Raw genomic sequence first — 27,239 nt, 5'->3', positions numbered from 1 at the left:
CTGAAGAATGGATAAAAATTTTGTGGTATTTTTATACAATGGAGTACTACTCAGCTATAAAGGAGGATCACATTGAGATATTTATAAATAAATGGGTGTAGCTTGAGACCATACTCATAAGTGAAATAAATGAAACTCTCATGTGTGAATACCGAATAGTTTCCCTGATGTAAGAATTGATTCAAATATATAAAAATATGTGGTAATCATGATTCCCCATTATGTGGCCGTGAAGCCTTATAAAGTTTTCACTTATTAATAGGAATGGTTTTATTCTGGGCTGCTTGGTATTATTGCCTGTTATAAAATGAACAGCTATTTTGAAGAAAACAAGACATCATAATAGCTAGTGCTGATTTAGTATTATCTTGTTTTGAAGCCCCACCAAACTATGGCTCTTCTGTCTCCATTGGTTTTATCATGTTGTATTTTGCCTGCTTTTATTATATTTGATGGTATAAACAATAATTGTTATAGGCAAAGTGATAATATAGAAACCATTGTTCGTTTTCTATTAGCTGCTTCTAAATACCCTACAATACATTCATTCACTTGAATGGAATTAGACTGTCTTGTTATGTTTGATGCTATACTATACAAAGTTATATTCAATATTTCAAGGAAAAAGACACTATGGTAAGTACAATTAAGTCAGGTTATTTGGTGGTGAAGCACTACGTTGCTGAAATGTCATGCTTTGACCTGAATTGTTATGTTGTTATGTCCTCTTTTATCTCAATCTCTCCCTTACTCATTAAAAAATTATTTGGTCTTTTTAATTATTTTTAATTAAGGAGAAAAATAAAAAAAAAATAGCAGGGTATATTATAGTAACTTTTTTTTATTTCCTATTAACTTGATTTGAAGTCCTGTATTATTCCCACTATCTTGTTTTGACTACTTAGACTCTGTTCCGTTCTGTTTTATAGTATCAATTTTGAGAGTATAGGCAACTATTTTGAAGGCAATAAGATTCACTATGATGCCCATTCTGGTTTGACTATTATCTTCTTTTGAAGTCCTGTAATGTTTACAATGTTTAGGTTTTATTGGTCTTGTTCTGTACTGTTTTGTCCAACTTAATAATACCTAATGATATAGGCAATTCTTTTTAGGGAAGCAAAAGGCAATATGGTAACCATTGCTGATAACCTTGTACTCTGTTTTTACATCATGTGCTATGTCTATCCTTGGTTTTGACTGACAGCTTTGTTTTTTCATACTTGGTTTTATTCTCTTCCAAAAAATAAGTAATAAGAACTATGGGAGTAATAAAACCCCAAATGTGTAAATTTTGTTGTAAAAAAGGGGAAAAAGAGTGCTCTAAAGAAAACAACTGCAAGTATGTTTAGTTGTGTTAAGATAGCTGACCATAGGAATGTTTTTGGTTGGATCATGTCTGCATTCTCACTGTTTGAATGTCCACTTTGTATGCTTTGATCCTGTGACTTGAGCAACTATCTCTAAGTTGATAATGTGCAATCTATTAACTGGTGATTTCTTACTTTTTTATTGTAGTTCTGTATTACTTGTACCCTTACACTGTTTTGTTTTGTTTTTTTCTCTTTTTCCTTTTAAATAAAATAAAACAAACAAAAAGAACTACACTCTGTTGGAGTGATGATAGTTGAAATCCTCGTCTTGTATCTTATTTTAGAAAGAAAGCTTTCAGTTTTTGACATGAAAATATGATATGAGCTATTGATTTCTCATAATCACTTTTATCAGGTTGTGATAAAGACAATCTACTCCAATTTCTCTAGGGTCTTTTTTTAAAATAATGAATGGATAGTGTAGTTTGCCAAATTTTTTCCCGCATTTATTAAAATGCTCATGTGATTTCTATCTTTGATTCTAATGATTTAGTGATGTGAATTACAAAACTATATTTCAAAATTAGTGGAAAAATTAAATACTTCCATGATAAAGAACAACTGAAAAAATTATGAGCACAAGACTACCACTACAACATATTCTAAAGGATATTTTAGAAAGCGATAATGAAGACCACAACTCCAAGAACACCAGTAGAAAGAAGTTACCAGGAAAGCAAGCAATTACATAGAAAGGTCAGACAGCAAGCAATAGCAGGAAAGTAATACAACAAGGATAAGCCAATGCATAGAAGCTAAAACTATCAGTGTAAATGGTTTCAGTTCACCAATCAAAAGAGACAGTCTGGTAGAATGGATCGAGAAACAAGTATGCAGCAACAATATGGTGCACACAAGAAACACTTTAATTCCAAAATAAATTCATAGACTGAAAACCAAAGGTTAGAAAAAATACTCTATGAAGTAGGAATCTGGAAACAACAGAGTTATATATTTTACTTACAGACAATGTGAATTTCAAGAGTGATTAAAAGAGATGAAAAAGTTCACTACATACTTGCCCATGATGAAGACATAACAATCATGAATATATATGCACCAAATACTGGTGAACCCAACTTTATAAAACAAATGTAAAGATCCATGAAAGATCAAGTATGCATTAACTCAATTATAATGAGGTACTTTAATACCCATTTTCATAAATAGGTCAAATAGACAAAAAAATCAATAAAGAAATGTTAGAATTTAAACAAATCTTTGAACAAATGGACTTAGTAGATGTATATAGTGTGTTCCATGTGACAAAATCAGAACACATACTCTTTTCAGCTGCACATGGGATGTTCTGCAAAACAGACCACATTCTGGTTCACAGAGGAACTGAAATAATTCCACGGGGATATTATCAGACCACAGAGCAAGGAAATTGGAAATCAATGACAAAAGAAACCACAAAAACTCTGTAAACACTTGGAAATTAAATAATATCATACTGGACAACCAATGGGTTACAAGTGAAATAAAAGAATAAGTTAAAGATTATCTACAATTAAATGATAATGTTAACATTCATACAAAATATTGGTACTTACACAATTCAGTGAAAGCAGACCTAAGTGAAGAAATTTATATTGGCAAATTCTCACATCAGGAAAAGTGAATGCACTCAAATAAACAACAATATAAACGTCAAATTCTAAAAGTGAACAAGTCAAACCCAAAGCTCTTATGAGAAAGGAAATTATAAATATCAGAGCAGAAATCATTATGACTGAGAATGTTAAAAAAATATAATGAATCAATTCAATGAATCAATGAATTGAGTTGGCTCTTTAAAAGGTTAAAACAATATTGATAAAACTTTACCCAATCTTATAAAATAAAGTGGAGAAAAAGCTCAAATTCATGTGGTTATATAAAAAGGGTGAAATCACAGTGGATTGTGCAGAAATTCAGAAGATTATCAATATGTACTTTGAGAAAACTTAATAGGATGCAAAACAAGGTATTGACAGATTTCTAGACCAAATTTGACTGAAAGTAATAGGAAATCTAAATCACCAAATTATCACTCAATTACCAAAGTTGAATCAAAAGGATATAAAAATTATAAATAATTCAATATCAGTTAATGAAATCGAAGCTGTTATTAAAATCTTGCCAACAATGAAAAGCTCAAGTCCTAATGTATTCACTGCTTAATTCTATAAGATATTTAGAGAAGATATAATTTCATTATTCCTCAAACTAACCAATGAAATTGAAAGGGAAATATTGTTCCTAAATTTATTCCTGAAAGGAGGCATTACCCTGGTACCAGAGGACCCCAAAATAAAAGAGAACTACAACAACTTCCCCCTAGTAAACATAAAGCCAAAAATTCTTGAAAGATATTGACAAACACAGTGCAGCAAATCATCAAAAAGACTGAACACTGATGAGTCATCCCAGGGATGCAGGTATGGTTCAACTTATGCAAATCAATAAATGTCTTTCCAGTTTTTTTTTTAATTGTTTGCCTTTTATTTGTTGTTTTGTGATTTAAATTTCCTGTTACTTTCAGTCAGTATGTTCTCTGGTATCTCCTAAACAAATGTAATGTATTTTTCTTAATAATACTACTGCATTTGAATTTTTAAAAATTTCATTTTTACCTAATTTATTTCATTTTTGACATTAAATTACTTAAACTATTGTGAAATATAATTGCATGAATTATTTCAAAAATATTTTTAAAAACTAAACAAACAATTATTTTTGTCTTTATTTATAGCCCATAAAGCTTTAGAACAGAGAAATAGTATATTTGTTTCTTGTCTGGTCTTCTCTTGTTTTTTTTTTTTTTTTCCTCTTTCTTTCTTTCTTTCTTTCTTTCTTTCTTTCTTTTTTTGATACAGTTCAGACTGGCATTGACACCACTACATAGCCTTGGTTGGACTCAAATTTGCAGTGATCCTCAATTGTCAGGCTTCCAAGTGCTGGTGTTATAGGTGTGTTCCATCATGCCCAGATAAAATTTTGTAATTCTAAAATTTTAAACTTCTAAAATCTATCCAGTTCTTTGCTTGCACAAATGTTTACTATATATATGTGTGTTCCACTGTCCCTATTTTGAAACCTGATGCTTTATTTCACCATTGAATCATTAAACAATGTTTTTGTCATTTTATTTTGTAATGAAAAGTATGACCTGCTTTAAGTGTAGATATATTACTTTATTTAAACATTAATCTACTTAAGATATTGTCATAACTAGCATGTAGTTTTTGAGTTTTATGGCAAGAATATTGTCTGTCAGGCCATGATTTTAAGATCATTGAACAAGAATTTATAATTATGTCAAGAAATTTCATTACTTAATGTAGAGAAACATAAAAATTTAAAACACAATTACTAATCATCAGTTTTCCATAAAATAATGGCTAAAACTGAAAAAATGACAAACAGTTGCTTCAAGGACACAAGATTTTATCCAATTTGTTTATTTTGGTTGTTTTGTTGAAATTGGTATAAAAATTACTGAAAGTGTTAAACATTTCTCTCTGTTCTGGCATTAAAATTTACTTTGTTTCCAATCAGGATGAATCTGAGTTTTTGCTTTATAGTTGAGATTGCTCAGCTGAACTGCAGAAATTATTGTAGATATATGAAAATCTGATTGACAAATGATACAATTTTAGATTTGCATTGATAGGCCTACTGCTGGAGCTAACACCTCAGGGCACAAAGCATGCCTTCTCTCTAAAGATTCCACATGGTCATAGCAAGGCGCAGGTGTCTCATTTTCTGAAAAAGGAGATTTCCATATCTTTCCAAGTCAGACTAGTGGCCTCTGTAAATCATTTGTATATTATATTATTATAATTTTTTTGTTTATGGACCTTTTTATGATAAAATTAATCTATAACGAGGTAAGACAATTGTTGAAGATAGTTCCAAAGTACTCTTTTGAAACTGATTTTTCATGTGATTTCATTGCATGGTATAATTTCCATTGATCGTTCATAAAAACATTTTGTAAAATTGTCACAAAATCTAACATCTAGTATCTTTACTGCAAACTTAAAATTGAACCTAACTATAATTTAAAAAAAAATATTCACTGAAAAACTGAAAAACACAGTTTTTTTTCTAAAGGACCATAAATGCAATAACAAAGAAGTAACAAGGAAAACAAGGCTAAGAAATTAACCTGGATAAAACATTGAAAAATTAGACAAGGCCCTATTCAAAAGTGTGCTATATTCTCTCATTCATCAGTAACAAAAGAATAGAATGAATTATCATATTTTAATAAGGTGCTTAAACAATCTCAACTACTGAACATAAGAAAGTAAAATATCCAAATACAATTGTGCAATGTTATAGTGACATAACTTTGAAACAAGTGAAATATATGAAAATAGAAATATTGTATCAAAATTCGGACATTCAAGAAATTGAATAAAATATATATTGGCCTGGTACAATTTTAAGAACATATCCAGATGTAATTTACATACTATCCAGTACCCTCATTTAAAATAGAGAAATTTATTTTAAGTGTATTTATGTTGCAAACACTACAACAGTCTAATTTCAGAGTATTTGCATGCTGTACAAAGAAAACTTCACGGCAGTGAACAGTGATTTGCCAGTCCAAGTTCACCTTCAGGCCAAAGATATCACTGATCTACCCTCTGTCGGCAAACTTGCCTCATGTGGACACATGGTGCAAATGAAATCATAAAATATGCAAACTTTTGTGAGTACATTTTTCATGAACATGTATTTAAAGATTATCTGAACATCATGTGATTTTTTTATTTCTTAATCTTGTTGATGTGATGGAGTAAAGTCATTAATTTTCAAATATGAATTGGTTTTGTATATGTGTTTCCTGGTTATAATATGGATTCACTTTGATAATTTCTTGAGAATAAACTTGCCAATACCTGTTTGAGGAGTTTTGCATGAATGTTTGAGAGACAGATGTTTGTGTCTGTTCTCTTTCTTCATTTTTGTTTGGTTTGGTATTAGAGCAATGATATTCTGACAACATGATGCTATAGTTTGTGTCTAGGTGTACCCCAGAGCCGCATGCAGTTTTAGGTGGAGATGTTTTGGAGGCGATTGTATCTGGAATGTGTGATGCTGGGATTAAGGGTGTGTGGTTGGTAAATCAGCCCGCTGGATCATTTCACATAATTGCTGACTAGTATTCAGTGTATGAGCACTACACTCATCCTAGGGTGGGTAACGGTGTACAATATAAGGAACAGAAAATCTTGCTTATTTTTTTTTTTCCTTGCTTTTTGTGCTATCTTGTGGAAACCATGAACTACTCTCTAAGATGGCCTTCTGCAAAACCATCTTGCCTTGGAGACAGCTGATTATGGACTGAAACTTCTACAAACTGTGAGCCAAGTAAATCTTTCCTTTTTTAACTTTAGATTTTGGGCATTTTGTCTCAACAATGAGAAAAGTGACTAAGACACATAAGATGAAAATATTTCCTTAGTGTCTGTTTTGTTGAAAGAGATGTTAAAGAATATATATGTATATATTTGATAGTTAAACATTTTATATAAGCAACCAAGAGATCAATGTTTATTTTATCTGTGTTTTCTGTTGTGTAAGAACTGATAATTGAATGAATTTTTCATTAACGAATTTGATATAGCAGCTATTGGTCCATTGCTTAAGCCTTTGTTGTTGTTATTGTTGCTGTTGGTACTGGGAATCAAAGTCACAACCATATGCTTTGACAGACAGGCACTTATGTGGCTGAGATAAATCCCTAGCCCGAAGCATTATTATAAAAAGAGTAAGGGTGATATACTTTTAAGCACCCTATAATCACAATTGGATAATATGTAGAAAATAAGCAATTCCTTGATAGAGTGTGCCTACCAAAACTACAGGAGAGGAGAAATGATCTTTTAAAAAATGAACTTATTAAATTCCTTTCTCAATGATATTACATATTTTTTAAAAACAAAATTTTTATTAAGGAAAAAAATCAAATTTTGTAATAAAGTCATATTTTATAAGAGTAACATATTAAGAGAAAGTTCATAATACTGTGTATCTGTTATAATTTTCCTAGTTTTGAAAAAAAAAATTATCCAGCTGCTAGTGAGTATTCCATTTTAACAATGAATGTAGTTAACTTGAATTTCCTGTTTTTATTTTATTTTATTTTTCTATTAAGTTGTTCTGGAAATTGTTCATTAGCATTATGTAATTCATCGCATGAAGCATTTGGGAGCACCAGATACTATTCTAACACCTGTGGTGTTAGACACAAAATACTTAACTACACATAAATTCCATTCTGTTGTGAAGGAGGAAACAAAACAAAATATAGGTCAATAATATGAAATACAGGACATGGTAATCAGTAAGGAGGATCGAGATGAAGAGTTGAGACTGCAAGAGACAAGGTTCAGTTTTATATTAAAAGAAGGTTTTAGCTTTGCTGTGGCGATTTTTGGAAAACAAAACAAAAAATATCATTGAGTATTTCAATCGCCAGAGGGGTGAAGACCAATCCACCTGGAGAGAAAGAGAGGTCAGTGTTCCGGAGCCAGGTAGAGGAGCTGAAGAGCAGGAGGTGTGCAGAGCAGAGGCAGAGACAACGAGGGAAGGGAAAGAGCAGGGGACGGGGCTAAAAGCAGGCCCAGGCAGCTTGTCGCCAAGTGTGAAGATGCCAGCTTTCATGGGTAGTAAAATAAAAACATCAGGGATACTTTTACTCCCAGAGATGGTAAAGACAATGTGTAACAAATACATTCAATGTAAAGATGATGATGATGATGATAACGATGCCTCAATAGTTGTAAAATTGAGCTGTCTATAGTGAGTGTATTCCACCTGATTTATGCATGTATGGAATATATACATGTATACATATACATACGTATATAAATATCTATGGTCTACATTGAATCTCTTTTTCTGTTTTTTAAAATTTATTGTCACAGATTTGCAGCACATAATGGTTGCATTCATCATGAGGTGTTAGTACATGTATTTAACCTATATATCTTGATATATTAAAATTCTGGAACTTGTCCTTACTCAAATTTTCATTCATTTTGGGGTTAAAGAAATAAAAGGAAATCTCTGAACTCTGTGGTAATTTTTCAAGTATTTGAATAAGTTATATGTCTACCTTTTCCTTTAGAATTTAGATTTCCTTTAGATTTTTTATAATAAAAGTAGTGTAATTCCACTAAGCTATTAGCAATTCCATCTCATGTCAATTAAATGATGTCATGTCATAACAATAAATATCTGGGAGAATTAATAAATGCAAATTTTAATGTAGTAACCACCTATGTATAAGGCAATGTCCTTCAGATTTTGAGTAACAAGATTGAAATCCCTAATTTCATGGTGTTTGGTAGTGATTCTTCTTTGCAGCTATATTCTCCATACACACATACACACGAATATGTATAAATAAGCTAATATATATATATGGTATTTACTTACGTGTACATATGTATCATCCTGTCACCTAAATTTATGGACTGAAAATCCAGTCTCCTGGCAACCAAAGCTAAAGTACTACACATAATTATTTATGGAAAATGCATATCTAAATAAGCATGTAAGCATGATGTATAACCATATATAATTGAAGGCACATACACATTTATGCATCATTCTCAAACTTTTAGTGTATGTATAAAAGTCATTCTTGTCCTAGCCTTATAATTATTTTTATCAGGATTCATGTTTCCCTCGGTTATGTTTAAGATTTATATATTTTAAATCTATTTTCTAATCTTTGTTGCAAATTCATATCTGCGTTATCTCCTTTATTTATATATTTATGCATTATTTATTCATTTGAGTGACAACCATAAATTACTCTGTCATTCATTTCAGCTGCTCCAGGTCCTTGGAGGTATGTTTGCCATTTCCATTCCTCTTAGATTTGACCTGACGTCCGCCTCATTGGTTTCCATGCCATTGTTTTTATTTCCAGGATCTTCTGTACCTGTAAGCATTTGAGAGATAAGCAGTGCCTACAACTGTAAAGCCTACACTTCCTTTGCTAGGTTTTAGTAGGTCATGACTCTCGATGACCTCCCCTTCCTATACTATAACACATAGCCTTTAAACATGAACCTTTCAGCACAGTCTGTTGGCTGCCCCCATCCAAATGTCTTTCTCTAAGCAGCTATAGGTATTGTATTTACTCCAAACCCATAATTCTGTAATGTTTGGATACTGAAATATATTGAAAGTATGTTTTATTTATAACCAATGCAAATTATTACCTCATAATATTATTTTTCTTTTAATATACACATCAAAAGTACATATTTTGATCTTGTATAAGAATGTTTATAAGGTTTTATTTTTTTTCTATGAAAAGTTATCATGATACTTCTTTACCATTTTTTCTCCTCTTTTTTTGGTTCAAATTATATAAGTAAGTTTAGATTATTTCAGTTCATATCAGTGATTCTTCCCAGCGCAATGTCATTATCAAAATTACAGGACAAATAATTTATGAAGTATTTTATAATGTTTTCTTTTTGGGTTTAATTTACAATAATGCAAAATAATCAAAGATAAAATTAAGCATGTAACATAAGAGTAAAAGAAAATGTTTTAACGGCAAGGGATTCTCTATTATATTTAATCACACAGTAATACTATAATCCATAGTTTATACTTGTTTTTATTCAAGTTCAATTACTAAAAAGCATACATATAAGTAAATTCCTCAGGCATTGTTCTTTAGGTCTTACTTTCTGAAGAATTATAAATCAATAATCACAGTAAAGTTACAATGAATGTGAAGATATATTTATGCATTTAGATGGGTACTTTCTAAAAAAGAAACTTACACAACATGTTACTACTCATATTTTTTTTTTTAAATGCCAGTATTTTTCCCACCTGGTCAAAAAAAGACATAGAATATTACATTCAACATAGGAAATGGCGTTAGATTTTATTTAAAAAATATCATAAGACAGTAGATATTATAAGATTGTTTTTACATAATAAAAGCTTATTATTTTAATAAATATAAAAACTGCCTCATATATTAAATACATTCATTATTAGTGGATTAACCATTCCTACATTAATGAACTCTGTGGTCAAACTGACCTAAAAACACCAGTTAAAGTAAATCTGTCAGTGAAGTGACAAACCTCAAGATCCAAAAAGGATGTCAGGCACTGTATTATCTGATGTTCATAGTTTTTGATTGTTAAAGAATTTTGTTCCTTTGAAAGAAGCATTCTAAATTCACTACCGTTGATAATTCACCACTGTTTGAGACTTGAAACTATACATCTCATTCTTCCATTAGAGTATGCATAGATCTTTATTTCCATGACTTACGCATTTTACCATGCTACTGAAAAAATTCTTCCCTATAAGACGGATTTTATTTGTGCCTGTAAATATATTTTTAAAGTCCTGAACCAAGGAGAAAACTTAATTAAGCCAATGTAACTTTAAAATGAAAATATGCTATTATTCATTATAATATCATATTTTGCATTAATGTTGAAGACATAGAGTTTAAGGGCTCAGGTTTATTTTTTATTTTAAAAATAAAACAAAAAAGATAGAAATGATGCAGAATTTCAAAAACACAGTAAGAAATTAACACTGGTTAATAGACTGCATATTGTTATCTTAGAATTAGTTGTTCTGGTCACAAGGATTTGTGTTTTTGAATAAGGCATTTAACCAAAATTATGCTGTTGTGGGTAGAACCCTAAAATTTCAATACTAGAACAAAAATCAATAAATGAGTTATTTGCAGTCACAGGATTAATATTATTAAGGCAAATATCATTTGATGTGCTTTCATGAATGTCCTATTACGATACAATATATGCACTCATGAAGGTTTATCCTCACTGTCAACTTGAATGATTCAGGAGATGCCCAGGGAATTAGCAAAGCCCCTACCTGGACAGGTCTATGGAGGACACGAGGTCCTCACTGGGGTTCTGTCTTTGGCCTCCAGCCCCTCTCTCTGGCTCTTCCCCTGGTCTTTACTCTTTAGATGCCACAGTCTGAGCCGCTTTCCATCCCCGCCATTTTTGCCATGATGTTTCTGCCTTGAGTCAGTCAGCCTTTCCCTAAAACACTCTCATTCATGAATGAAAATAAACTTGTGTTCCACTGAGTTGCAGTGTCAAGTATTTTGTGCCAACAAAGGAGATCTTACCAGTACAAAACTGTATGCAAAAATCCATATACAAAATATGTGTTATTGCATATTTCTGAGCTAATAAAAATGAATAACCAAAATGTAGGGTTACTAAGTTTTCTGAGTATTCTGATCAGCTAATGCTAAAACCTAAAACTCTTAGTGCATGATCAAAATCATAGTCCTTTATGTGTTATCTTTCTTTTTAAACATAATATTTTGTGAATTTTTAACACTCATGAAGACATTTTTCCCCAGTGCCTTTCTGCTGATTGATGGATTGATCCACCCCTTCTCTGCTCTCTGACTGTCACATCTGTAGAACATCAGCCTAAATAACTTCTCTGTTCTGAATTACCTAGTTCTGTTCTCTTTATACACTGGCTACTTTACTTAGGGGAACATCTGTCCTCAGAAGATACTTGCTGATATATGGAAAATAATACTTTATGCAGTTCTCAAATCTCCATTTACCTGTCTGCTACTTAATTTCCCTGGCTTAAGATTTTTAGTTGGAACTCATTTCTCTCAGAAACATGGAAGCTTTGCCTCATTTTGCCTTTTCTTTCCACAGATTTTCACAATCTAAAGCACTTGTCAGGAAACTTTTTAGAAGCGTATTTTAGCCATACCTTTCTAAATGTTTAGAGAGATTTAATCTGTCAGTGAAGTTTTTCAATAATTTTCTTGAATAATATGTGGATGTTTAAAACTGAAATTTCTTCAGAGTATTTCTGCAGAAATTTTGGGATTTTTTTTTATTTTCTTAGTTTTTGTTTTCTCTCTGTGAAACTCTTTATGTAATCAGTCTTCTAATTTAATAACACAATGTTGTCATCTTTTCTCCTTGTATTTTTGGATCTTGTCTTGTTTTACATTTTATAGTATTTTCTTAAATGTAATTTAAGCCAGAAATTTAGCTCAGCGGTGTAAGTACCTGCCTGGCAAGTATGAGGTCGTGAGTGTGATCCCCGATACCAAAAACAAACAAAAAAGAAAATATTCACTTACAAAAAATTCCATTCACTTCTTATTGAGACACATGTTACACAAGAATACATTCTTGATTTCTTTGAAAACTCTTTTGTTTGTAATTATTTAAATTATTTGATAGACTACAAAGCACTAATATATGTACAATATTTTTAAGTCAAGAGTTTTATTCATTTTTCCAATTTTCTCTAAAAATGGTCCCATAATTTCTTTTATTCTCTCTTGATTTCATGGTGGAGAATTTTTTTTGTTTGTTTGTTTCTGTTGATCTCTTTGTATAGTTAGTCAAATTCAAAATAGAAAGGCTTAACATGTTTGAAACACACATTTTTCAATATTTTATATTAAGGAGCAAGATGACAGAATATTTGATACTATAATCATGGGATAGTGCTTGATTTTGGCTGTATAAATAGGAAATTGCCGTCCTTTGTAGATTAGGATGTAGGATTGAGCAGAGCAGGAAAAGACAATGAATTAATTTAAATGTGAAAACCCTAGTTACCCTAATATTTAAAAGAAAGCCTGAAAAATTCTATGAGAAGCTCTTTGGTAGCTGAATGAGCCTTGTGTACTGATAGGTTTCAGTGTTGCCTGGTTTTCTGTAAGTCTTCACCTTTGGTATCCTGGAAATATAATGACCAAAAAGTCTCATTCCTTTTGGTAATATACACTTGTTGACGAGAATCTTTCAAATTCCTTCTTGGAACTAAGAAGTTAGCTAAAACTAAATATGGGAAAATGCTTAGAGATATGTCACCTTTCATTAGCAAATGATTCACTCAGACACTGTGCTGTTACTTTTGCCTAAATCTCTCATGTAGTCTCTGGGGCTGGTTTTCTTTATTTCTCATTTTATCTGTGAATGATGAACTTTCTGTTTCCACCCAGCAGAGAGGAGAAGTAGGATACAGTTGAGTGCTTTAGTGGAGCAGGGCTGAAATACCACCTTCTTCAAACTGATTTTCAAACATTCATCCCTTGTCCTGGATCTGCCCTCACTTTTGCAGTAGATTTCAACCAGTAAACTTTTCTGAGGTTCCAAACAAAAACAAGGTACTTTCTCTTTAAATCTTTCTACACTGTATAAAAAGACCACACCTTCTTCTTCCATTCATTGGTTGATGGACATTTGGGCTGTTCCCAGGATTTAGCTACTGGACAGTGGAATGCTTTTTCAGTCATTAAGAAGGATAAACTGGAGACATTTCTGTGTAAATGGATTCGCTTTAAGACCACACTCTTAAAGGAAATAAACCAGATACAAATATGTGAATATCACGCTTTCTCTCTGGTGTGAGAAAGGGAAAGGATAAATAAGGACTGAAACGTGTAATAGATATTGTGAGTTAGGAAGGAATGTTCAGATTGGAAGGGGGGCCTGGGACAGCGGAGGGGGGAGCAAGGAATGGCAAAGAAAAATAATGAGAAAAGCCAGGAGAAAAGGGAAGCAAAGTTTTGAATAGAAGGAGGGAAATAAAGGTCCTAAACGAAGGTGACGAGTCAAACGAAAGGGAGAAAAGAGAGAAATCAAAATATGTCAGGTACAAGTATAAATTCCCTCTGATGAATGCAATCATTATGTATATCTAAAATGTGCCAGTAGAATTAATTTTAAAAACTTTACTCCAGAAAAAGTTCTTACGGTTGGTCATTAATTAATTAACTGTTACCTGTGTAGTATTTATGCTATTAACTTGTGTCTGCTTTCTCATTTATTCTTGACTTCTTGGTATCCATGTGAGTTCATAACCAGTGGCTCATTGGCTTTCATTTTAAAGAGAATTCAAGGACAGACAAGTGTGAGGATTCATCTGGTTTTCCATCTCATCATTTTAAAGACAGATAAAAATACAGGTAGAAAAATTAATCACTGTGATCTTTGTGATAGAACTTTTTAAAAGCAAAAAAAAAAAAAATCTCTAGCAGACTTCCTAATATTTCAAATAGTTTCTTGTCAAAGCCGAGTTTCTCCTGCTGGAGTTGGTCTTTCTATGGTTTAAAAAACATTCCATGAATCATTCGTTACACAAAATTCAGATAAGCAATTCACATCTTTTACATTTTTTAAATTTCTATGACATGTATTTCTAGATGTAAATATTTAAGCTACGATAGATATGTTTTCTCCTGCTTTAACATTGAAGTCTTGAAAATATTTCTTGTAACATACATTTGACTAACGCATAACACTAAATATAGTAATTTGGAATTTAAAGGTAAATGAAGTTGAAAATATAACTTCAGTATTTGCAGAAGTAATTCATGCATGGATTTCTAAAACTTGAATATGCATGCTTTTAATTTAAATTGCTCACCATCTGACTCAGCTTTATTGAGATAGTTTACGGAAGTAGAAAGAACATTAGCTTGTCTGGGTTTTTAAAAGTGCCATGGGAACATTTGAGATAATTCATAAAGACTGAATTTGATGATAGGTTGAGTGACAACATGAATATCCAAGTGGTTTTCTAATGAACTGGAGTAATTATTTTCTAGCAAGGCTTTCTTTTTTAATACAATAGACCAAGGCCATGTTGTGAAGGTGGGACAAAAGTCTTGATTAAGCCCAGGGTATGTCAATTTTTAATTGGAATGGCAAGGATGTCTATTCTTGTGTCAGCTGAATGGAAGCTTTGCTAATTACCATGCCAGAGATCAGGAGCAGCGATGTCAGGGTGATGTCCACTCAGAGGTTTAGTATTAGATCAGAGCACTGGGAGGCAGTGAAGGACAAAGAAAACTGGGTGTTTGAAATATTTTGAAAACTCTTAAACAAGAAACACAGCAACAGGAAAATGAGCATTTCACAGGCTCTCATATTTGACATTTATCCTATTTTGCAATTTGCATCTGATCTTCTCTTTTTTTATCTTACTCATTTCCTATTGAGGAGCTAGACACTTAAATAATCTTTGGGCAATTAAAAGACTCCCTTGCAACTGGATGCAAACAGTTTGTTTATAATAGAAGATGACATTTATTCAGGAAGCAAAACTGTATATTTTGCCAGGGTCTCAATGTGGCATGCATGCCACATATGATTAAAAACTGGTAGAAGACATTCTTTCTGAAAGTAAGATCAGGCTTTTACAGTTGATCAAATGAGATAATACATCTTCAATTGCATTAGTTTTGAGCATTGCATCAGTCTTGTAGGACGCCGATTTATTGACTAGTAATCTAGCAGACACTTCTACATCATTACTTAATTATAGAAGGACATGCATATAATTAAAGGTAACAAAGATCCCAACTAGTAAATCAAGCTTTAATTCACAAAAATTCTGATAAAGGATTTTATTTTATTCTCCAATCTCTATTTCTCTATGTTAACATGAATATTGTGATTTGAACAAAATACATATTCTTCAAAATGCATAAATGGCTAAAATCTAACTTCAAAAAGAAAATGTCTCAAATTTAATGATCTCTTTATATGTAATAAATAAATATCAATCATACTATCAAATATGTATAATTTTGTCATTTTAGCTGGGGATTAATAATGTAGCTGTTATAATAGTTTTATCTTTTTTGTTAATCATATTTTTGTCATTAGAAATAATATTTTAGAAATAGCACGACCCATCCAAAGGGATTTTTATGTAAATAGTAATGGCTTCCAAGTCAAGACATACGACTCTGCCTGATTTCCCAATGTGAGAGGCGCAGCCTTGGAATAGTAAACAATTTGGGACCCTCCGTTTCCTCACTGCAGACTTCCGTAGTACTCTCAGGTGGAGCCCAAGTAATTCGTTTCTAAATGAGAAAACAGAACTCAGAAACAGGAAATCCATTTTGTACATATCTATGTTTCCTGATAAGTCTGTAATGAAGTATTTTGTGATAGCATTAAAGTAAAAGAAAAATAAAGCTTGCTTATTGCATCATACCATTTGCAAATTGTCCATGAGAGACTTTTATTGTTCCTTAGAATCAGAGTCTTTAAACTAGTAGGACACAGGACAGAGTGTGGGATAGACAAAGCAAAACTATTTTTTTGCAGCTCTTCAGATCAGAGATTGATATTCCACAAAAATGAGCAGGTTTACTGAGACCTCAAAAGATGGGAGCTCAAGATGCTGGTACCCTTGAGTCTCAGGTTATCTCTAATAAATTAAAAATAAATTTAAAAAATTTAACTTGTATAAAGATTCTTCTAAAAGCTAAAGGAAAATATATATATGAAAATCTTTGTGAATTACCTATTTAAGAAATGGGTACTGAATATTAATGACAATTTAATATAAAGTACATAAATACTTATATTTATTTAATAACATCCATTTAGATGTTCTAAAAAATACATTGTCATGTTTTTATCCAAAGCAATACGGAGTAGGTTTTACTGTTTCCATTTGACCAGTGAAGAAACAAAAAGTGTGACTGGAGCTGAGGACCAGTGCATGCCTGCAATCCCAGCCATCTGGGAGACGGGAGCTGGAGAATCAATAGTGGAGCGTGGTCTGGGAAACTTAGCAGTTCACTGCATCCCTCTTCAAACAAAAATCAAAAGACCTGTGAATGATGAAGTCCTTGATTTCTGTTCTCTGTACCAATGATTAAAGAAAAAAACAAAAAAGACCAAGTGGTTCAACATAGTTCATGCCAAGAACTATTAAAACTAATACTGATGTTTAACACATCTCATGAGATAGCATCATAATATTTTATAAAATGAATAAAGGGAGCCTAGTTTAGAAAGGTTATGAAAAAAGTAAATTAGACACATATACGATAAGGGGAATAACATTTATTGAATTATAGTGCATCATTTATTTAAATATATTATGGAAATTCAGTCTCTATAAAAGTCTTTGTTTTTAAATATGCATCTTAAAGAGAAAATTAAAACTTAGAATATTAAGCTGGGGATTTAGCTCAGCGACATAAGCGCCTGCCTGGCAAATGTGACATCATAAGTTCAATGCCCAGAACAACAACAACAAAACAAATTAGAACGTTAAAATAACTATCCAAATTCATGAAACCAATCAGACTGTAGATTTTGTATAAACCCAAGTGTCATGGCGTAAAGGTTTCCTTGTTTTTACAGTGTGAAATAATAACCATGAATGGAAGCATAGGTGGTGAGTTTTTATTAATTGGCCTTTTTTTCTTTTTTGAGACAATATCATCAAATTTAAAATGCATAATTCCACAAGGACTTTTCCATAAATTCCATAAGGATTTTTCATGACCTGTAAATGTCATTACAAACACTTTTCAATCAGGAAAATCAACTCGCTTTTACTTTCTACTGTATGTTTCATGATGTTTGCAGGTGAATCACGCATTTAATATGATTTTGTGAAGTAGTTTTGAAGCTACAGAAAATGTATGAACATTTTCCCTTATATTTTTGCTTAGGTATTTGTGTGTGAAATGAAATTATCTGCCCGCATGTTTTTCAAAAGGTAAAATTGCATAGAAGGTACACTTTTAATTTAGTTTTTTGATATGATCAATTGAGACTGACCTATCAGAATTCTGTGAATTACTTCTCCAATTACCTGCAATCATATGAAATGAGATTCAATTAAATGTGGTACTTTTTTATTTATGAAATAAGATAAAGCAAAGATATTTACAAAAACATAAGTAAATACTTTACAGACTATTTGACAAATTCTTTTAGACTATCATTTCATGTAGTCAAATTTTAATTAATCTTACATAAATCCATCCAGCTACAATTTAAAGATTTCAAAGCAAAGTGCTAAGTACTAGGTAGGACAATCGATAGTGGTCTTTTAAACATTTGGAATTTAAACTGCAAAATAAAGTGATGTTTCAGGTAGTTAATAAAAATTAATTGATATTTCTGAGGAAAGTGTGATTTTCAATGGAAATTTCTTGATACAACAAGACAGCAAATAGCTAAGATAAGAAAGATGTTAAAATTAAGTACAAAGTTTGGAAGTGTCACTATGTTCCTTTAATTCCAAATGTTAAAGATCCTATAAACTAGATTAGACAGCAGTTGGAATTGGTGACATTATATGTTTAGCAATGTGTTTAGATGAGTTATTTACAGTTTTATTCATTTATCAAATTGAGTAGAAACATAGAGAGTACCTCATATTTTCCATCCTTAAATATTTTAGCATTCAATTCACGTCACACCTTTCAAATACACACTCATGTCCATCCATCCCCCCACACACATGCACACACACACACACACACACACACACACACACACACACACAGAGGCATGCAATATTTTAGTACTAGCAGGTATTCTACCTAATAGATACTCCTAACCTTTCTACAGAATTAAAATTTTATTTTAAATTTGTCCTTCCCTAATATATATTTCCTCAAATAAAAAATACTATAAAAGTTGTTTTCCTGAAGGGGCATAAACAGTTTCAAAATGATGACTGCTGAATTTTAAATTACAGATTAATTATTCTGTTGATAATTAGAAGTTACTGATTTACAACACATATTCACTTTGTTTCAAGAACTCTTCAGGGAGCTTGGCATTCAATCCTGAAAACAAAGATTATTAGCATGAGCAGTTTACAGTTATGTATATCATGACAGCTATTGAGCTATCTCAAAACTGCAAAATCCAAAATGTTAGAGGTACAGTCACAGTGAGACTTTATCCAAATCTTGGTCCTGCTGCTTAGTAGAAATGATTGTTTCTGAAATAAGCACAGAAACACTAAAAAATTTGAGTTAGAAAATCAAGATGTCAGCATTCACAAACATTTTAATTCCATGTATACTTTTATAAAATTTTATGAAACCAATTAAAAACTCTGAGCATATCCTACTTTTAAATAATTAAATCTATATAATTAAATTATCGTGTTTTTCCTCTGCTTCAGAAAGAAATCTACAAAAATATGCTTTGACTGTGCATTTGGAAAGAACTTTGAAGGTGACTGCAGCAAGTGGGACTCTTGCAGATCTGTTTTAGGAAAGCAATTGTTTTAAGACTGTGATCTTTGGGTAGGCTGAGGGACATTTGAATGCAACAAGCACATGCATGCATTACACTAATTTAAACCTCATTTGCATTTTTTACACCCAAAGAGATCCCTGAGTAAAATATATGAAAGTATTAAGTTGTACATAAGAACATGTTCCTATAAAAAATACCATTCACTGAGCATAATGCAATCTTGTCTTCAAATGTGTGTTAAACAAGGCCACGGTTATGTTTGGATTCAAGCAGTTTTCTTCAACTTGATCTTGCAAACTGATTTCAAATCACCAAGTTAAAACAATCATAAAAGAGAGAGGCTAGTGCTTTTATTGCTTCAGAATCGATCAACTAACTAGAGAAAATAGGTCAAGTCCTTATTCCCATAATTGTATAACTATTTTAACTCTGAATATATGATTGATCAAGAAAGCAAAGACAAAGAAAAAATGGCAAAGCTTCATTCAAGCTTATAGGTGCAAATAGTTTTCTAGATCAGAGCAGTACTCCTTATCCTAGTAATTTAGAGAAAGTGAAGTTTCAAAGACCAGCATGAGAGTAAAGGGATTGCAGATTACTTCAAAATAAATCAACTGTATTTTATTAACTATTGTACTAATCTAAAATCCATCCTCTACCAAAGTATCAGGATCATTATCAAACAATAAGCCTTATAAATCATCTGTAGTGATGCTGGCTACCATTAGTTTTAATGCTTCAGAGAGGCCAAAGAGAATCAAATTCTAAAGATAAAACTACATTCTTATTATTTCAAAAACAAAGAAATTGGAAATAGCTTTTCAGATGATTGTTTTGGATAATTTATCAGCAAGTCTTCCTTAAATTTTAGTTTTGACAATATTAAAAATAGCAGCGAGAGTTTCTTTTGCTTTAGAATTGTGCATATTAGAAAAGTAGTTAAGCAAGAATAAGATATATATGGCAAAAAATGTTCTGGTTAATTTTTTCTGTGTCTCTTACTAAAATACAGGACCGAAGTATGTAAAAATATATCCATCTATTGGTCTCCACTTTAAGCAAGTCGTTCACAATTTTAGTAGTTTGATTCTTACTCAGAATTCTTAATGGTGTTAAGTATTTTCTACATTTTAAGAAGACAATGTAAGGTGTAATGCAAAGAATATTATTAAATCAAAATATGAAAATTGTAATCAAAAGAGAACAGGAATCTCAGAAAGAGAGATTTCAGGCTGAATTGTACATTTTGCTCTGTGGCTATAGTTGAGTTCTACACTTCTTTGTAAAATTTCTAATTGTGGAAAATAAGAATAATAGTGCTTGCATAGAAAACTACTGGCAGGCCTCTGACATTCTGTTTGCAACGAGCAATGCATGCTTGCTTTTTTTAAACCTGCACTCCCTCAGTGCAGCTGCTGCCAACATGAGGCTGTTCAGCAAACAAAACAGAAAGACTGCTACTCAGATAATTTTGTTTGATGAGTATAAATTCAACTGAGGGCTAATAATTACCATTTCAAAATATAATCAATAGAAAAAGTTTTTGGTGAAAGTTTTTATAGAATAAATTTGTGTGAAATTTAGGAGTGTTTCAAAAAAAAAAAAACAGGATATGTGAATGTACCTTTTCTATCACAAATTTTAAAATAAAAATCAAATATTATGAATGAAAATTGATTGCCTGATTTTAGATTTAGTATTAATGTATGAATGTAGAACATCTCATCAATAAATTATATATTTGAGATTGTAATGTTTTAGATTATGCTACTACATTAATTTTACTTGATTCTCATTATATCTTTAAATGCAATTAATATAAAATTTTAAATCACAGTTCTTGAAATTACATTTCTGTTTTTCAGTGTTGGTTTATAGATATTATTTTAATCTATTGAAGTTAGCAAGTGTTTAATTTTAGTAGAAAAAAAGATTCTTACTTTGTATTTTCCCACTTGACGGTTCTCATCTGGAGAGTTAAAAAATCCACGCCTGGCGTCTTTTCTGTACGGCTGTACTGAAGACTGAAAACTGTCCTTCTAGATGTTTTTGAAAAGCATGTTATTGCAATCAGAGAGGACCAGATTGGAGAATCAAGTAATTGTCTTTCACCTTTGTGTTTTACATTATGTTTTAATAATGTTCATGGTGCTGGGACAAAATAGACAACCCCCACAAGTTCAAGAAGGAAAAGTTTATTTTAGCTTACAGTTTGTACAGGTTTCACGCCATAGGAGAAATATTTCAGGGCATGGCAGGGAGGAGGCAGCAGCCATCCAGGGAGAAGGATTCTCTCTCTCTCTCTCTCTCTCTCTCTCTCTCTCTCTCTCTCTCTCTCTCTCTCTGTCTAGATACAGATGTAAATATAGATCTCCAGGCCACACCCATTGAGACCCACCTCTTCCCATTACACTTCACCTCCCCAAATCACACCCAGTTATAAACCCATCAGAGTTTATAAGGAAGGAAAGAAGGAAAAAGAATCAGTGAAAACATCCAAAATGAGTTGACAACTTGTCTTTATTCCTTTTACTTATTGTTATTTAATTTTTCACTCAATAAAAAGACCCCAAATTTCCAATTCCAAACAGCTGACTGCCCAGCTAGTCTTGATGAGGAGTTGGAAGTCAACCTGACAACCTACCAACCACCACAGCTCTCAGCAGCTGCCCATCTGAAATGCCCTGGACTGGGCTTGAGCAGATCGAATTGTAAGAATAACTTTATTTTTAAAAGATTTAAGGAGATGGTGACCAATAGGAATTTATGAACATGAAGTAGTATGATTTTACCTCCAAGAATTGGCACTTTCTATTTCTGATTCTTACTGACACCACTCTCTATCTGTTAAAAAATCTGAGTTAGAATTCATACTGTTTTTCCATCATTTTAAACTCATTAAAACTAAGTCTACATTTTATTTCCCCTTTGCTATTAAAGGGGGTTGAACTCAGAGCCTTCAAACTGAGCTACCTATCTCCTATCCCCACTTTAGGATCTGACTAATTTACTAATTCCTGCATGTGGAGCCAAAAGTTGAGGTCCCCTGACTCAGGCTTCTGGAGTCCTGGGGTTGCAGGCATGGCCACGACAAGCTCTTTAAATTCCTGAAATGGCTTTTGTTCTGTTTCCTATCAATTTAGCCAAACTCTCTTGCTTTCTGACTTCATATGCTATTTAAACCTCTAACTGTTAACACTGCGTCCCCTGGGTCATGCTTGTAATCACACTTTCACACTCCAGATATATTTTTCAAAATAAAATGAATCGTGTGAGCACCATTACTTAAAACACTTTCACTGCTGCTTGTTTCTCACGAGATTAAATAAATTCCTGTAGGTAATTTACAGCTCTTGAATCCTCCATAGATGCCCCGGTTCACTAGGATCACAGTTCCGTACTCTTCCTCCTCTTGCAAATCATATGGTTTTTCACATTACTTTAAGACACACAGATTTTCCACTGTCATGTAGTTTATTATAAGCATATTTTTGAAGAGGATAAAAGCAAATTTTCATACTTTTCCACGAAAATAACTACTTCGTTCTTACCAGAGATTTGTGTGTATGTTTATTGTAGTCAGCCACTGGCTGTTTTGACGACCTCCTGGCCTAAGAGATTTTGTGCAGTCTTTGTTCTGATGATTCCCATAGCTGAGCCTAAAACAATTTGTCTCTTCTCATCTTTTGACATGCAAGTTCTCTTCATCAGAAAAGCTGTGCATTACCTTAAATCCCAGTGTGCATTTCTGGAGCATTTTGTCTTTCTGTTCTATTTCTTCCAGCTATTATTGTTTGAATTTGAGGTTAGTCTTTATTCTTGTTGGAAAATCTGTTTCTGTAAACTATGATATCCAATATAGATTAAGTATTAATTGTTGAGTGAATGTTAGTGCCCAAATAATATCAATTGGGAATATTACATAAGTTTTAACATTCTGGGTATATGGAAAATTCTTTCTCAGATATTATTGATATATTTTTCTATTAAAAAAAAAAACTTGGATTTACATGTTTTAATCATCCTCATCTCCAGATCTTGTTTCTTAGCAAAAAAGAGTAGAATATTTTCTAAAATCAGCAGCCATTCTTTAAGTTTAAAGAAATTGTGATTTTTTTGTATGTGTATTAATCAAGTGGAAACTTAAACTGTAAGTAAATGTAATTTACATGAAAATATGCTGAAGCAGAATTTCAACCCTTCTTTGTATCACATAAAAATGACACTTCTGCCTGTGTAAAAGGTGCCTCTATAACATGCCATCTGTTCTGTGAGTTCTGTGCTTTTGGTCACTTGTTCTTGTCTTCCCAGTTATTTTACTCAAAAAGAGTCACTTTCTGAAGTTTGTATCCTGATTAGGATGAGATGCTATGACATTATTTACATGCACCTGGAAAATGCACTCCTCTTTGAGAACAAACCACTTTTAAGAAACTAGAATTCAATAACATCTGTAATTTAACAAGAGATTATTATTTTCCTCAAGCTTGATTAAGTCTCCTTAAGAAAAAGAAATCTTGGATCAGGAGATTAAAGATCTAATCTCTTTTCCAAATTCAGGCATAAGATCGTAATTTATGATTGTAGTTTTGGAGCAGGGGCTTCAAGCCAGCTTTATTTGATTTTCAAAAGTAACTCAGGTCCTTCTCTTCAAAACAAAATAAAACTAACAATAGATTAATAACAGTCATCTATTACTAACAAAGTTAAATTACAGAATTTGGGAACTCAAAGTTTTCCCCACCTCTGAAATGTCCAGTCCTGTAAGAATCCCAGACTCATTACTATTCCTAAAATCAACTCTGGACATAAAAAAAAAAAAAAAAAAAAAAAAAAAAAAAAAAAAAAAAAAAAAATCAACCATTTTCGCTGGAAATTTGCAGTCTAGTTAAGTAGAGATGATTTAACCATAAAGGAATAACAGCAAATGGTATCATCAGCCAATCCCCAATAAATAATAGTTAAAGAAGTCTAAAAGAGAACTAGTTATGATTAGGTGAAAACCATTAGGGTAGTTAAGAAATTATTCTAGGTAGAAGGTAGAATGTGCTTCACTGTGAGGAAGAGAGGTAATCAGGACTCAAAGGGAAAGCAGGAAATAAACTATTTTAATTTCAAAGCACCTTCTGATTGAAGCATTAGTTTTTCCATCTATGTATTCAGAGAATTCAATTCAACTTTAGAAATATTGACTAACTTCTCACAATATACCCAGGACTGCAATGGAGCTTGTACCAAACTCAAGGAATAGTAGAAATTCAATTTGCATACTAATGACAATAGCACAGATTGTAAATATGTAACACAAAAAAATGCAAGTATAAAAATAAAAGGGACTGGCCTGGGGACTTAACTCAACAGCACAAGCGCCTGCCTGGCAAGTGCCAGATTATGAGTTCGATCCGTGGTACCAATAAATAAATAGGATTTCTGCATAAATATGAAAGAGTCTCATGGACGAGATTTATGCTCAAACTTGTGAGAAAATAAAATGGCAATACCAGACAACTGTGTGAATCGTGCATTTCAGTATATTCCTGTCTGAGAAGTGGGTTCAGAAAGTGTGAATTCTGGTTGTCTGGGTTAGAGGTACAATCAGCCTTCTGCATACTGATCTTAATCATAACAGTTTCATAAATTAATTCTCAGCCTCTCGAAAAGGTTTTTGCAGACTCCATTGTTACTTTGTAGAAAATCCTATCACTTACTGGTGATACGAGGCATGTTTATTTTCTGGCAATCATCGTAAGCTTATATTTATGCACAGTTATAGTGCTCAGGTCTTACACTTATTTTTTCTCTGTGGTTTTAATCTCAGTCATACAAAATATTACATAGGAAATTTCATAAATAGTGCCTAAATGTTTCTAAATCGTGTCCCTTTCTGAATAGCATGATGAAACATTGTAGTATTCCACTCTGTCCAGACTGGGAAAAATTATCCTCTAAGCCAACATATCTAATTTAGGTAATAAATCCATCCTTTGGTTATTTGGGAAGTGTCTCACTAATTAAACTGACTGTGGTACCACACTGCTTGTAAACAGGGCTTAGTACTCTTCCGTGTTTCAGTCACTGGCTGGGGGTCTTAGAATGTGTCCATTTAAGCAATGGGACACTTGGAAACCTTGGCCTTCTATTTGAAAAGATCTAGCGATGTTGGAAATAATTGAAGTTTTCTTGTTTCAGAGCCTTGTGTGATTTTTTAAAATTATTTGTTTGTTTCTTTTTTGTTTATTTTAGGAAGGGACATACTGTATAGATAGATAAGGCCTTGAATTTATTGGGTAGCTCAGGCCAGCCTCAAACTCCAGGTGACCTGCTCTCATGGCCTCCAAGACAGGCAGGTTACACCGTGCCAACCTTCGAAGCATTTTGTTAGGAGTAAAACATACATTTTAGAAAGCACAAAATAGTAAGCTAAGTTTTTGAATTATTCATAAATGAAATCAACCATGTATATTCTTTAATTTTGGAGTGTTTTTCTTGCATTGTTTGTGACATCTATTCTTGGGTTGAGAAGAGCAGTTTTTATTTCTATGATCGATCCATCATTTAGTAATAGGTATACAAATTATTTACTTCATATTGGGTGAGGGATATTTTTCTGGATTCTAACTTTAGTTACGACTTGCTACTTTTGATTTTCTTTATGACATTTGTTTAAAATGCATACATATCTATTGGATAAAAGAGTAAGCACATTTTTTGTGTGTCATATATTTAGAATGCAATTTGCTTTACTAAATATGACCAGTTTTCTAAAATGGTTGTTTCAGTTTACATTGCATCAGCAACATTAGTGTTCTATTTGCTGAACACACTCGCCAGCAATTGTTATAATCTCATGTTTATTCATTTTAGCTATTCATGTGATTATACAGTGAATGGAAACACTTTGTATGTTGACTGACCCTTTGACAACATTATCTTTGAAGTAGCACTTTGTGCTACTTTTAATCTTTTGTAATATGATGTTCTCAATTTTTTATCGATCACCATTAGACCATCATATGCTTTATAGATGAGGACACTGTGAAATATGTAGGAGTAAAATGCATTTTATTGAGTTTTGCTCAAGTCACTTTTCCGGATTTCTGTGTTCAATTTAGACTTACTTTTTTTTCTTAATATTTAATTTTTCTCATTCATTTTTTTTTTTTTTGTCTTTTTCCTTTTTTTATCGGTACCAGGGATCGAACTCACGACCGCCTGCCTGCTTGCAAGGCAGGTGCTTATGCCGCTGAGCTAAATCCCCAGCCCCTTCTCATTCATTTTCATGACTTTAAAAAATAGCAGTGCTGAAGCTTAAAAATATCCTTCTGTTTACCAACATTTGTTATTTAGTTTTATTAATCTTCTAGATTAATAAATCTTAAATATATAAAAGATAAAAATAGTAATGTTCACTTAAACTTTTACTATTATCTATACACAAACACACAGTGTAATCCCAGTGTGTACTAAAATTTAAGATAAGATTTATTTTGTCTAATATAAATATGGTTCTACACTTTCTTTTGAGGAATGTTTGCTTGCTTTATTTAATGTTTCATGTGTTTTGCTTTGAAATTCACACCTATTGTTTAGTTATATCTCAAATGCAGGTAGCTGGAATTTTTATTATAGTGTTACATTATTAATTGATAGCATAATTCATTTGCATTTTGATAGTTGATGATAAAATTACAGTAATGTTGACATAACACTTGAACTGTGTATTCATTTATTTTCTATTAATATTCTTCTCCATTTTTAGCTATGTTACACTTTGCAAACCCCATTTTTAAAAACTTACGTGTGCTTATAA

Source organism: Cavia porcellus, unplaced genomic scaffold, assembly GCF_034190915.1.
Source record: "Cavia porcellus strain 051 isolate PalLab524CR breed Dunkin Hartley unplaced genomic scaffold, mCavPor4.1 scaffold_7, whole genome shotgun sequence".
NCBI lineage: Eukaryota > Metazoa > Chordata > Mammalia > Rodentia > Caviidae > Cavia > Cavia porcellus.
This window is presented reverse-complemented; position numbering follows the sequence as displayed.